At 40.4% G+C, this 14,417-nt stretch overlaps 1 pseudogene; it reads right to left on the reverse strand.

Moving 5' to 3' along the window:
* Nucleotides 1-5,980: 5,980 nt before the first annotated feature.
* LOC101936158 (bifunctional heparan sulfate N-deacetylase/N-sulfotransferase 4-like) overlaps nucleotides 5,981-14,417 on the reverse strand; it is a 55,305-nt pseudogene continuing 46,868 nt past the window's right edge.

The raw sequence follows: 14,417 nt of genomic DNA on the forward strand, positions 1-14,417 counted from the left end.
CAAGGTCTCGGTCTGCCACCTCATTTTCTCCTTTCCCTCCATGCCCCACCACTGCCCCCTTATTATTTCTTTCTTTCCTCTGTCTGGGAGATAAGTCATTTGGGTTGTCAACATTTTAAACTCAAATGGGATGAAGGACAAAGGTGAGATGTGTGTGTGGGGGTGTTGTTTTGCTAGAAGATATTAATGGTGCCATCAAGTGATTCTTTGCTCTATGTATACTTGCAGATCTGATTATGACTGACAGCTCTGCTAACTAAATAGCAGGGGATACACTTGTCCCCCCATTTGTCTCTTTCACCAAAAGCAACAGGATTCTGCTCACTGATGTCTAGAACACTCCCTGAACTTTCAGACGGTGGTATTCAAACTGAACAGATGTGATGTTCAAAAGCTATTGTATTACATCCAAGCAGACAAACCAATAGAGAAATTCCATCAAGGTTGTTTGAGAAGGGAAAATTCAAAAAAAAATGTCCAGGACTTCATGGATGGCTGGAAGATACATGCCTAGATGCTTTTTAAAAACCCACAGGGCACTTAACTTTAAAAATCCAACACTTCACTTGTCTGTGCATCTGCTACTCCACCCCATCTTTACTTTATCTTGATTATTTTGGGTGAAATCTTGGCCCCAGTGAAATCTATGAAAGTTTTGCCATCAGTTTCAAGGGGAATAAGATATTACCCTGAGATCTTAAGCTCTTCAGGAAAAAGAATCTTGTGTCCCCTCATAGAACTGTAGACAATCTATTTTAACAGATTTCCCCTCAATCTAAGTCCTTCCACCAACCCCTAAAGCTCATAGTTGCTGCCCAGGATGGGGCTCCACATCCTTCTGAAAACGATGAGGTACCTTCACATGGAAATTGCCCAGCCAGTGGCATATTCAGCAGTATGTCCCTTTAAAGAATGGAACATTCATTTTCTCAGATTCTAAGGATTGTTCTAGGTTATTCATTGGGGCTGCAGGAAGTGGTGGCTAGTACATCCCTTGGCCCGTGTCGCTTCCCACAGCCCCGATTGGTCTGGAAAGGCAAACCGCAGCTAGTGGAAGCTGCGATTGGCCGAACCTGTGGACGCTGCAGGTAAACAAACCAGCCCAGCCTGCCAGCAGATTTCCCTGATGGGCCGCGTGCCAAAGGTTGCCGATCCCTGCTGTAGATGCAGGCAGATATCATTGCATTAGATTACACTTAATTCATGTTTAAAGGTTCTCTTTACGACCAGGCAGGCTAGAAAGTTAATTTTGTTTTCGATGAAACAGATTCTGGAGCTTTGGAGACAAATATAATTGGTGTTGAAATGATGCATTGATTATCTTTCTGACATGGCATCAAAAGGTGACAAAGCCTGTGACTTAAAGCAAGGAATGGAGACTGGGTCATGCCTCAGGAGTAGACCTGGGCAGGAAGTAGGAAAATGAGGCGCTGGTGAATCTATCAAACATGCATAGTTTAAAGCTTTACACTCCAAGCAGAAAAAGCTTTTATTGATGCTCAAGCTTTCACCTCCCGCGACTCAAAGCTTTTCAGGTGCTAGGTTCCTGCTGCTTCATAATAAAAGCATTCAGCAGCACAGGAAGCTGGAGACTTGTGGAATGAGTAAAGATCAAATGGGAGAAATCTGATTTGAGTGGCTTTGCTGCTGCACGCTACAGTCTGCAGGCTTGAGTTCTCACCCTTCACATATATGCAATGCAAGCATGCACCGGGGAGTTCCATAATTACAGCCAGTGCGCTCTCTGGTGCAGTGTGGCTTCCAATGCATAGGTCTGCTGAAATGGCCAACTGAGCCTTATATTATTAACTAATTTAGCACTGGAAGGTGCAGGTAATGGTGTGCCATTACAGTATAATATTTATCTCTGTGTTGTTTAAGGGCATAGCACTATGGGATCCTGATACTGACTTGGAGCAGGATAGAGTACATACAGGCTCACTACAAAATATCATTTCCCCAACACATTTGGACTGGCACTTCTTTTGTTAAAAATGGATTATAATTGAAAATGCTGCAGAGTAGCTGTCAAGTTAAACTTATGATAAAGGTAACTGCTTCTCCAGGCGGATTTTCATGGTTCCAGCTGGAAGTGAAATTGACAGCCACATGTGTAACAAAAAAATTCAATCTGAAACGCTTTTAAAAATATTACACAGCTGGCCTAAAGTTGGTGAAATGAAAACAGACAAGAAAAGATGAATAGATTTTTTTCTTCAGGTTTAGGCTCTGATTTAGAAAATACTTAAGTGCTGAACGGAATAGACTGGCCTAACCAACTGCTTAAGCACATAAATCCAATGAAATTTAAGTACACATTTAGAGGTAAGCCCATGTTAAAATGCTATTCTGAAAATAGATAATTTCCTGAATTGAAGCCTCAGTATATCTCAAGAAGCAAATGCACATTTAATGTTGCATCATCCTGAGAGACTACATAAATTTAATCACTGATAATATATTAATTGATTCACAAATTTCCAAAATTCACTGTGCAACTCATGTATTTTCTTCTGGAAGTTCATTTTAGTAGCAGCAAGCAGATAAGCACTTTTGATGTGCTAGCATAAGTAGATCTGCTACCAGTTAATCAGATAATATTTAAAGGTCGGATCTACATCTTTCCATTTACTTTAGTTGGGTTTAGATCAGGCCCTAAAAGCAGATTGAATACAGAGTCTAGCTTTGGTCTGGTCAGTGACTTTGCTCTGTGTGCTGAGTGTCAACAGATGTAATAGAAATGTCTTCATGTCTTAAAGGGATCCAACATTTAAAAAAAAAAGTTGGCTTGTCCCCATTCCTTCTTGTTTGAGACCTGTAATGAAGACCTACAAAGTTTATTTTGCCTTAAAATTCTAGGGAATGGAAAATATGGTTTCCTTTTGTTTTGTTAATAGACCATCAGGAAGTCTACGTGACTGAACATCTTCCTTTATTCAAAATGTTAACTAGTCATTGATGTTAAATGCCATTAGCAAAAAACTAAAACCTCAAAAGCTTTAAACAGTTTGACCAAAATTTCATTCCAATCTCCATAGCTCAGCTTTCACTCAGTTGCTTCTTGTGATGTTATCATTAAACTAGATGTTTCCAGGCCTCAGAAAAAATTGCACTCTAAACAATACGTTGTAATACACCTCTACCCTGATATAACACAGTCCTTGAGAGCCAAAAAATCTGACCGCATTATTGGTTATATCGGGGTAGCGGCGGGGTAGCGGTGGCAGGGCTCTGGCAGTGATTTAAAGGGCTCGGGGCTCCCCGCAGGAGCCGGAGCCTCGGGCCCTTAAAAGCACCGTCCAAGCCCTGCTGCCAGAGCCCCAGGGTAGAGGTGGCAGGGCTGCAGCGGTGATTTAAAGAGCCTTGGGCTCCAGCCGCTGTGGGGAGCTTCGGGCCCTTTAAATCACCACCCGAGGCCCTGCTGGTGGAGCCCCGGGGTAGTGGTGGCAGGGCTCCAGCGGTGATTTAAAGGGCCCGGGGCTCCCCGCAGCAGCAAGCAAGCTCCCCGCAGCAGCAAGATCTCCAGGACCTTTAAAGAGCCGCCCAAGCTCTGCTGCTGGAGCCCGGGGGTAGCAGTGGCAGGGCTCCAGCAGGGATTTAAAGAGCTCCGGGCTCCGGCCACTGCGGGGAGCTTCGGGACCTTTGACGCGCCGCCCAAGCTCCACTGCCGGAGCCCTGGGGTAGCGGCAGCAGGGCTCCAGCAGTGATTTAAAGAGACCCGGGCTCCGGCCACTGCGGGGAGTCCCAGGCCCTTTAAATCGCCGGCCGAGCCCCGCTGCCGGAGCCCTGGGGTAGCAGCAGCAGGGCTCTGACGGTGATTTAAAGAGCCCTGGGCTCCGGCTGCTTCAGGGAGCCCCGGGCCCTTTAAATCTCTGCCCAAGCCCCGTTGCTGGATATAACCCGGTAAAGCAGCCTCACCTCCCAGAGCGCTCCCGTGTTATAGCCAAATTCGTGTTATATCGGGTTGTGTTATATTGGGGTAGAGGTGTATTTAAAAAACCCTAACACAAAACCCCAACTTCTATTAGTCCCCATTTAAACATAATAAAGAAGAATACAAGCTCAGTCTGTCCCCTTTAAAATTTTGTATTTTTACAAAAATTCCTACTATTTCTAACATAGTTTCAGCAATATGGGTGTTAGGTAGGTGGCTCTCTAACTCATGCAGCTAATTTCAGTATGTGTCAATTGGACTAGCTATGAGCAGGTTTTGAACTGGCTGCTGAACCCGGAAAGGCTTGATTGCTACTAGAGTTCCCATTGTCACTAGCCATAGCATAGCTGAAAAGTGGGAGACTTCTTGTCCCCACTGTTGTAATCAGTGTTATCTACAGTGAGGACTGGTAAAATAAAACCTTATTGTAGACAAGGCTCTAGTTAGACCTCTTAGACGAGAGACCCTATGCCCCTAATAAGATCTGCACTTGCATTCCTTACAACATATATGTTCTAACATGCCAATTTCTTTAGGCATTAAGTTGTGGTTATGACATAATTTCAGTACTATATTGAGTAGATGGGTAAATAAAATAAATAAATAAAATGCAAGATAGTAATTCTTGTTGTATTTCAATCTCACTTTCACACGGCCAGAATCTGCATGGTGTGCAAGGTTGGAGGCTAGTCAGTATCCCAGTAGGGAGAACAGCCCCTGATTCTTCCTGTCATCCTTGGGAATGATAAGTGACTGAAAGTGGACTGGGTGCATGACTAAAATTACCACATAGGATGTTCAAGGATGGTGCAGCAAGTGCACTGGTGTTTGTTGCCTGGGAGAACACCTGGCTATGATTTCACCTTTCAGCTCTAACTATGTGTGTAATGGCAGTTAAGTGTGTAATAGCTTTTGCCCTAAAAGCTAACTTTCAATATGAATCACTAGGCATTAGAACAACAGTTACAACCCTAATTTTCCTGAGTGGAAATTAAAATGACAAAAGCTGCGAAATTACATTAATGTCATATATCTCTCTATATCTACCCTTTCAACGTAGAATACCTTGTAAATCTATTGTGTTTTTCTCCTCATTAGACATTTTTAGGGAGATGGAATAACTTTTATTATGGATCCAGTGATTTATATAATTTTGAAGCGAGTAGCCACTGCTGCTATTCCACAACATATCAAAAGAAAACTAAACTGTCTGGAGACAGGAAAAAATAACTTTTTTCCATTCATATGCTTAACCATAAGTGTATAATCTCTTCTTAATGCCTGAAGATTAATACACAGATTTTCAGTTAATGTTCATGGAACTTGCAAATATAAATCTCTGAGTAGGAAGGTGAGAGCATATCCATTTATGGAAGTACGCTGTTTCCTCTTCAGGCCACTACAATAGAGATATTCAGGACCTCTAAGCTTCAAATAGCGAAGGGAAGCATAATCTGCAATTTGCACATCCATATGTGGCACCATTTCTGGACTTGGGCATGTAGATATAAGAGGTATTTGAACATGAAAGTGGAATTGGGCACCATAACTTAGCCATCAAGTTTTAAAAAGTCAGCCTCCAGTCTACTTTTATCATCTATGCCTGTATTTCTCACCTGAAGGGGGCGAGAAAGTAAGTTAGCCATATTTCTGTATGTGTACTGTTCAAGATCTCTCTTCTACAGAATCCTTAATTCTAGAGAGACTTGGGATCCATCTGTGATCATTTTATAGAAACTGAACTTCAGTGCAGCTGGCTCCTCAAGCACATACTTGTGCTGCAGGAAAATAATTTGAATTTTAAAAACTTAATGCAGTGGTTTACAAACGTGATAGTATGACATTGGCAGTGCTAAATATATTTCATTAATAAAATTGATTTGCTTCAGATTAGACATAGTAAGGAGTTAAATTAGTATATTTTACTGCAGTTACATTACACTTCTTCAATAGTTCATTAAAGAAAAAGCCACCATGTGAACAAGAGGATGCTCTGTTATACCTGATACCAGGAGTATGCGTGATCCAATGGGAATGGTGATGATCTTAGCCTTTGGGACCAGGAAAGCCAAACATTTGGGAGAGTCCTCTGAATGAAAGTGTTGTCTTCTCAAATAGAAAGTGACTACTTGCATTGACAGGGATGCGAAAGAAATCCATATACCTGGAAAAGAAAAAAGAAAAATATATATTAAAAATACACTCCAATAATTAATTTTACATTTACATATTTTTACTTAGCTTTCAGGTCTGAAGATCTCAACACTTAGTCCAAATTTATGAAGTAGGCCTCAAAACACGAGATAGACAAGTAGTATTATCCCCATTTTAAAGCTGGGCAAAGTCAGGGGGTGATAGCCTGGCTCCCCTATCCCTGGACTATAAACACCAGACTACGCTTCCTCCCACCACGTGACAAGTTCATCAACATACTGATCACAGTAGAAATTAATATTACACTGTGGTGAACAATACAAGATTTGAAATTTTACTTTTTTGTGAAACTGTTTCCTGTTTTTTGTCTCAGCATATGACAGTTTCCTGCAATATTATATGTAGTTGTAGCCATGTTGGTCCCAGGCTATTAGAGAGAGAAGATGGGTGAGGTAATATCTTTTATTGGTGAGAGTGACATGCTCTTGAGCTACACAGAGCTCTTCAGACCTGAAGAAGAATCAATTACACCTTATTGACCTAAGTTTAAGTATCTTGGTTCATTGTATAAAAAATGCAAGCATTCGTGTATTATTGTGAGATTGTACATAACTTCTTTTAGAGGGAGACAGAATGAACATAAACTCTGGGAAGTATTATGAGCTTTGAAGGACTCTTAGAACAATAGCCCAGCCAAGACTGAACTTTTAGTTGAGTGAGTTTCCTAGAACATACTTGGCAGGAGGGAAATGCAAATTACTCACCTCTGGACCCATTCATTTGAACCTGTACCTGAGGAGAAACCATTTGCTTTCTGATCACCTGTTACATTAGGACCAGACCAGAGGCCCAAACTGGATAAAAGAGTGACTCTCAGATTCATGGCTGTGCTTGTTCTGAGCTAAAAGTGGTTAAGAACTTGTGACCACAGGGAAAAAACCTTGTGGAGGTCACAGACCTAAACACCATGCCATACTTCCACTTCCCCTTTTTGTCATAGACATCATTTATCAACAGCCATTAAATCAACATAAAGAACCTTCCTACTCCCTTCCCTGGAAGCAAGGCTTGGCATACAATTTTTCCTGCTCTAGCGACAGACAGCAGCCCCCCCCCCCAAGCTTATTGACAGAAACACCTCAATTATTCCCCTTCCCCCAGGCACTTTGGGAGTAATGGCTCTAACCATCAACCCTAACTTGGGTGACCAGATGTCCCAATTTTATAGGGACAGTCCTGATATTTGGGGCTTTCTCTTTTATAGGCACCTATTACCCCTGACCCCCTGTCCCTATTTTTCACACTTACTATCTGGTCACCCTAACCCTACTTCAGGGCTTGTTCCCCACCACAGAGATCTATTTCCCCATCTATGAGTGCCTACAGAAACCACAGACTTTGACCAGAGAGAGCTCTATTTATTTAGGATAACTTCCTCTTTATATTATTCTCCTCCTAACTCAGCTGCTCCAATTCTAATTAGCTAAAGCGGCACCACCTGGATCACCTTATCATTCCCAGAGGTAGCCTATGGAGTTGGCATGGGCCAATTAGGCCCTAATTCTCCTAAAGGGCCACTGGCCCCATGACAGTGGAATCAGAAGGGCTGTTACTGGCCAGAGACTTTGCTGGAGTTGGACTGATCTCTAGTAAGTTTATTAGCATGTGCGTAAGTTCTTTTATTGTTTTAATGTGTTATTTGTAATGTTTTACTTCAAGAATATATATAGTTGCTTGAAAAGAGCTGTGTGGTAACTTCTAACTGTGGCAATTACACTGTTTATAGCCTCTGAGGAGAAAAGCAAAGCAAGCCTGCTACAGCAGTCTGATTTTACTGGGGAACTCCCAGAATAGGCAGGGAACTGTGCAGCCTGGAAATTCCCCAGTCAGGAGGAAGACAGACATGTGTCTCCGCCCAAAGGAGGTGCTGGCTGGGAAGCCAGAAACCTGAGAACAGGTGTGCTTGCTGGACCATGGAAAGGGAGTAAAGATGCAATTGCCCTGAACTGTGACAGCACCAAAGGACACACCCTGGTTTGAGAGAGTAGTGGTTTCATGTAGGACTGTATGTAACTTACCATCTTTGATTTGCACAAGTTTCAGCAAACCTTATCAGCATATCTAGAGTCAGATCTGTGCTCAGTAGTAGCGTACGGCTTATTCCATACTGACATCAGTGAGACTACTTGTGAAGCACTGTAAGCAAGGGTGGGCAAATCTGGTCAGTTTGCATGCTACTGGAATTCCTGTGCTTCATTTTTTCAAACCTGAAAACTCAAGCTGAAGGTTCAAATGACAGATGGGCCCCGGGCTCTGCTTGTTACTTTCAGTTGTCTTCTGGAGGACCGGTCATCAGGTAGTGGCTGGTTGGCCTGCTCCCTACCTTTCCTGTTCAATATCCTCAGGGTTGGATAGATTCAGTTGACTTCTCCACAGCTCCTGCTTCCTATCCTGCAGCACTGGAGCAAATGGCATGAAGTCTCCTTACTATGGACAATCAAACAACTTCTCTATGGATGCTGCTTTGAAACAATGTTTTTGGATTTCAAAAGATAACATCAGAGCGACTCTTCATTCTTCTTTGCCTGCAAAAATCATGTTTTGACTGTCAGGTCCAAGTGTTGTTGCTACTCTATTTAATGTGTGTGCAGAGGCAGGAGGCGTCTGTTCCTTCCTATTTAGTACCCATGGCTTCCATTCCACGTGAAACAGCTCATCGGGTTGATCTGTTTATTAGAATCTTCAAACTAATCCCAGCAGCTTCATTATGTCTTATGTTAGTCATGAAATAAACATTATTGGTAACTGAAGCTGAGCCATGAATAGCTGTGACAATCATACCAAGCCAGCACCTTTATTTAATCACCCGTTTTATCATTATTAACTAACTAGTAAATGGAGTATTTACACAAAACATTAAAATGCAGTCTATGCACATATCAAAAGAATCAGATTGTTTAGAAATATTATTACTCATGGATTGCACCGCTTATCATGCAATAAAAGTAGCACCTAACCTTGTATAAAGTGCCTGATAAGCATTCCCTCTCCAGCACTTTTTGCTTTCCTTTAATTTCCGGAATAATTATAGCTGCTATTGGGACATTTGTACCTGCAACTTTATTAGTGTACAATACAATATAGTATAGTGTATCTTTATATCTTAAGTAATCATGTTCTGATTTAAAAACATAGAAATTCTTCTTCTTCTCCTCCCCCTATTCCCCTTCATTACGTTAAGTAATTCTGAGGTCCTGTTCCACTAATAAATGAAAGGCTTTACTATATTGCTTTATTCCATACAATTTCTTGGACTTCCAAAGAGAATTGATAGCATTCCACACCTTTCAGGATACGGCTCCCAATTTTTTTACATGATAGTTTTGGTATAAGTAGTGAATCCGCATGTATGAATCATTAGCGATTTTTTGAATATATTTAACACATTTCATGATTGCTATGAAATGTGCTGAACTAACAGGAAATAGTCACTAGCATGGTTTCTGGTTCATGGGAAATCTGAGTCCTTGGGGTGGAAAAGACCATTCAGAATATGTGACCTGGATGTCAGGCAGGGACAAACAGAAGGGAGCCACATGGAACAGGATATAACTGGGAGCAAGAGGTGCAGAATTCACAAAAGGACTAGATATTTATATGGACAATAAGATATCCAGAGTTCCAAAAGTAAATATTTTTTTAAAAAGTAACAAGAGGATTGGAGGGGATACAAACCTTCATACTACAGAACATATGCTGATGCCTAATTACTAGCAGATAGGAAGAAACTTTTCCTGAGGGCAGGTTATCTCATAACTGCATATTCCATGATTCTTTGCCGCTTCATCTGAAACACTGAGTACTGGCTGCTGCTGCTGATGGTATACTGGCTGGATGGACTACTGGTCTCATATATTATGGCAATTCTTATGTTCATATATATATGATCATGCAATCAGAAGATTAATTGCACACAAAAACAGGGGGTCTGGGGGTGTCCATGAAGGAGGAATTCAATAATGGGAGGGGGGAAATAACCCTCTTTCCAAAGCAGATTTCTGATTGGGTTGATATAGTTTGTTTAATGAAAATTTGGATTTTCATACACAAACTGTAATAACCACTTTGATAACAATTTCAGTGCTAAAATTGATAAACTCACAACAAATTGTTGGGGGGAAGAAAAATTGGTCTACTTTGACCCTACAAAATAGGAACAACTTCAAGAATTTATTGTTGTTGCATTTTAAAAAAATGCTTAGACCACCTCTAGCTAATATATTTGGGCAAGTGTAATCCCAAACACATGCAATGTATAATGGGAAGGAGGAGGTTAGAAAGCAGTAACGACTTTTGTGAAAATTGTATTAAGACAGTTAAACATACACATTTTCTTCATGTTACAGGGTCGTTATGGGAGGGCAGGTCACCAACAAGACAGTCTTCATTACATTGTGGTTCATGGTGTGGAAATTTGAGAACCTCGGTGATGACTAATTTAGATATGAATCTGAACTGAGATATGTTGACCAAAAAATAATATACTGGACTTCATACGTAAGGGCTGAATAGCAAGGACTTTCTGTAGCCTTGTTTGTTAGTAGAGGTTTTCCAAGCTCTTACCCCTCTGTTTAGAATTCTATATTATTTGTTTAAAAGTACAGTTGCAGCTAGAAAGAGCTAGTCCTGCAATACCTGTCAGGGAGGGTCCTTCTGCGCCGTGAAGAGCTCAAAGTACTTGTGAGCCAGCTGAACTGGAGGCAAAGTTTGCAGTTTCAGGTTGGTCCAGCTCTGAAGAACGTTGACCAGATTCACAAAGATGTACAAACCCAGGTGTTCATTCCCACAGTTGGACAAATGGGTCATGAAGATTCTGATTTGCATAATTTGCACAAATCTGAACTAGATTTTTTGTCTTAATTTCTGCATTTTTTAACATCAACTTTCTGGAAAAAATAATTAGATTCTTAACACAAATATAATTCAAGTACATTGTTGTAAAATAAATGTTACAATATTGCATTGATCGCATCAGTGAGACATCACTCAAAGTCTTATACTTATGATTTAGCTAACATTCCTGCCTTTTGCTGGCAGTGTTGTTCATGCCACTAATTACAATATGTGAAATCATCTCATTGAAACAGCTAATGAAATTACCTGAAAGAGCTTTTATTTTCTAACACATGAATCTGGAGGCAGCAGAGGTACTGAATGCATGGGTTTTGATACTGAGTTTCTTTTCATAATGTTCTCTCCACAAAACTATTTAACATTCCTTATCCATACACTACAAGTTGTTATTACTCTGACCAGAAAAAAATACTGCCTAAAACCCCCTTTGCATTTTTGGGCGAGAAGGAGAACAATTTTGATTTTATCACCACCCAAACATAACCAACTAATATCCATTGTGGGCACACCACTGAGGCCAGCCTGAGGATGTTGGCAGCACTCAGTGTGATAATTATTTAAGATGCATCATAAACTGAGGTACTCAGATACCTCAATTATGAGAATGATATAAACACAGAGATAGATAGATGGATAAATAAAATTTAACTGATGCACTTGATCTGAAGAGTGCGTGTAGATGTTCATTTCCCCTATTTCCTCCGTAGAACTTAGGAAACAATGAAGAAAAGAGATTGTAAATAGTTTGACTTTATTACAACAAATATATAAATAATTCATGAGTATTGTTACCCTCTTCTTCCAACAATAGCATCCCTCTTCTGACACCGCTGTCACCTGTTGTAATAATTGGGCCTACAAATGTACCCTAATAGTGAGCTAAACTATGGACAGTGATTAAACATTCATAGAATGTTACAACAACTTATAACAAGAAATGTTGCCGGGGAAATGTGCAAAAAAGAGAGGGATTGGATTAGTCCAAACCAAACGGCCTATTAATAGCATTCAAGGACTGTACTAAGATCATGCCTGGTAAACCAGAAAGTTACCTACTCAAAATTGGTGTGCCCAAAATTAGGCCTAATTGATGGAAAAAATGAGGGGATGGGCTATTCCACCTATCACTCCTTTTGGGGGTTCTTAAGAAAAGTCTCGGGGCGGGAAAGCTGACTACCATGACACGGAAGGACTGAAAGACAAAAGAAAGGGAAGGAGTTAGCTTCACCATCATGGCTGCTGCCACACCACCATCTCCAGACCCCAAACCTTCTTCAGTCTAGTTCTGAGAGATGTCCTGACCAGGCCAGAGAGAGGGAGTCCGATGACACTACCCCCTCCACTGGCTCTGATTAAATCCTGACCACCACCTGGGACATGAAACTTTATCTCCCCTTGCCCATGAGTCCTTTCCTTTCCCCGCCTTATTTCTTCTGTTTCCTATTCTTCTCTTTTTTCTCTCTGTCTAATAAGAGTCTGGCTTAGCTGGTCATGGTTGCATATTTTGCGACACTCCTTTAAGCCTGTGACCAAAGCAGCAACTAAAAACAATGCCCTAAACAACCTGCTGGTGGTAAAGGTTTGTCAAGTCTTGGGGAGAGTGGTATGACCACATATTGTGACTGAGGTTTTTTTTCCAGTAGCAAGGTTGCAAGTGAAAGTCAACGCCAGAGACAGAAGCTGCATTTTCTATCTTTGCTGTTCTTTTCTTTCCCCTTTTGTGGGTGTTTGTTTTGTCTTGTCTTTTAGGAAATGGGATTGAAATGTAAAAACAACCACTCCAGCCCATTGCAATTAACTTTTTCCTCTTTTTACCATCTAAGAAGAGTGTCAGGCAAGGTTTCTTTCTTTCTTTATTTCTACAGCTAAAGAGAAAGGCAATAAGGGATGTTGTTAAAATGAAAGCTTCTCTTAATACCTTACACTTCAAAGGCATTTTCCTTTTTTCCCCCAGTATCTTAAAAGGATTTTTAATTATATGTTTGCCATGAGACTAAGCAGGCTGCGGGCTCTGTATACCAAGCCCTGAACCTTGTTTAAGCTTGGACAGTTGCAGGGTCATATTAACACTTTTGACTCTTTAGGTCCATATAGGCCAAATTAATACAAACCACCCCTTTGTCACATGGTAGCAAATGTTGGGAGAAGTCTGCTTCCCAATAAAAGAGAAATCAGTGATGCAGAGTCTGGGTATATTTTAAATGAAACTTTCTGTATTTACACATATACTCCTGGACAAATTCTGAATTTTTTCATCTGGCTACAATATTTCAGTTTCTAATTAAAAATCAGAACTTTCCATGGAAATATTCAATGAAAGAACCAAAAAATTGTTTTTGTCAAAATGTTCTGTGGAAACAACCCCCAATTTTATGACCAACTCTACTAATTCATTTTCTATTCTCCTTTTCTTTATTTTTCCAGTAAAGACATATCAAGGAACAATTTAGGAGCTTGTACCATTTAGGGATATTTGTTGATTTGAGATAATGTTTTCAAAAATGCCCGAGTGACTTAGAAGTCCAAGTCATATTTGAAAGTGATTTACACACTTAGGAGCCATTGAATTTCACTGAAATGCATGCTTCCGATTGCCGAAATTATTTCTGAAAATGGAATTCAGGCTGCTTAGTCACTTACGTGCTTTTAAAATACTTACACTTTTTCTCTCTCCTTATTTACTAATGAGAATACTTGCTCTGGCATTTTCTCCTTCCTCTCTTCCACCATCACCAATATATCTGTTAAAGTCCTTATTCTTCTGACCCTCATTAGGCCCTGATTCTGCAAAGATGTTTGCAGCACTGAGGCCTTAGCATTAATCACTGAGGACAGCTGCATTTAGTGAGTTAGAACAGAAGGAAATAAATAAAACTTGTATGTCAGTAGAGTACCTACTGTAACATTTTGTATGTCAAGTGGAAAAGTAAAAACAACCTTCTCCATCTATCTCAAAGTAGACTTATTTTGTGTGTGTGTAATATTTTCCACTTTATTAAAGCTTACTAACACATACTAAGATACATAGCATTTATATATCCATTTACAGTCTTAACACATTTCATAAATAATGACTCATTCCTGTTGGATGATATAGGATCGGATAGTCCCATTTTTCCCTTTGATATGTGCTTTGCCCACTTTAATGGCATAACCATGACCCCAGTTCCAACCAGCAACTCTTCTATCACAAGATATTCCTTCCTGTGTTTCTGCTTGTACAAAACCAAGCTGAATTTCACCCAACATATTTTCAATGGGATTTCATAACTGTAACAGTATTCATAATTTTTTTCCCTAAGCCCTCTGACTCAGATAATTTTGTCTTCCACTGAAGACTTGAGAAGTGTGCAAAATTACTTGCAAAATCAGTATTACAGTGGAAAACAGTTGCTGTCTCAGTTGACCTTTTATG

The sequence above is a fragment of the Chrysemys picta genome, chromosome 5, assembly GCF_011386835.1.
Source record: "Chrysemys picta bellii isolate R12L10 chromosome 5, ASM1138683v2, whole genome shotgun sequence".
In the NCBI taxonomy this organism is placed as follows: Eukaryota; Metazoa; Chordata; order Testudines; family Emydidae; genus Chrysemys; species Chrysemys picta.